We start from the raw sequence: 969 nt of genomic DNA on the forward strand, positions 1-969 counted from the left end.
GCAGTGGCTCACGCCTGTAATCCCAGCACTTTGGGAGGCTGAGGTGGGTGGATCATGAGGTCAGGAGATCTGCATGGTGGCGGGCGCCTGTAGTCCCAGTTACTCAGGAGGCTGAGGCAGGAGAATCACGTGAACCCAGGAGGTGGAGCTTGCGGTGAGCCAAGATCGCGCCACCGCACTCCAGCCTGGGCGACAGAGTGAGACTCCGTCTCAAAACAAACAAAAAAAAGATATTCTTTGTGGGAAAGACTGGACTTCAAGCTCCCCGCAGGAAGAAAGAGAATAAAAAGAAAGAAAAGAATATTTTCTTCCCAGAGAATGGTGATATGAGCACAAAGAACCTAGACAAGAAGGAGATGGTGCACAGGCACTAACCTACACCGTCGCACAAAAGCAGTCTTTCTGTATGGCTTTTAACTGCAGTCAAGCTGGACAGACTGAGTAACATAGTTTGGATGTCTGTCCCCTCCAAATCTCATGTGGAAAGGTAATCCCCAGTGTTGGATGTGAGGCCTAGTGTAAGATATCTGAGTCACGAGGGCATATCCCTCATGAATGGCTTGGTGCCCTCCTTGTGGTAATGAGTGAGTTCTTGCTCCAAGTTCAGGCATGATCTGGTTGTTTTAAAAAAGTGTGGTACCTCCCCACTCCCTCTTGCTCCTGTTCTCACCATGTGACCTGCCTGCCCCCTCTTGCCTTCTGCCATTATTGGAAGTTTCCTGAGGCCCTCACCAGGAATAGATTCTGGCGCCATGCTTTGCATAGCCTGCAGAACTGTGAGCCAATTAGACAATTCAACCTCTTCTTTTGTTGTTGTTGTTGTTGTTGTTTTCGGTGGTGGTGGTTGTTTTTGAGACAGGTTCTCATTCTGTCACCCAGGCTGGAGTGCAGTGGCACAATCTTGGCTCACTGCAGCCTCCGTCTCCTGGGTTCAAGAAATTCTCTTGCCTCAGCCTCCTCAATAGTTGG

The 969-nt window shown here is 49.7% G+C and overlaps 1 protein-coding gene across 1 annotated transcript in view; it reads right to left on the reverse strand.

Annotated features, from left to right (window-relative positions):
• The window catches only part of GPR107 (G protein-coupled receptor 107), a 93302-nt gene that overhangs the window by 59671 nt on the left and 32662 nt on the right, over positions 1-969 (reverse strand).

Source organism: Mandrillus leucophaeus, unplaced genomic scaffold, assembly GCF_000951045.1.
Source record: "Mandrillus leucophaeus isolate KB7577 unplaced genomic scaffold, Mleu.le_1.0 Scaffold99, whole genome shotgun sequence".
Classification (NCBI taxonomy): Eukaryota; Metazoa; Chordata; class Mammalia; order Primates; family Cercopithecidae; genus Mandrillus; species Mandrillus leucophaeus.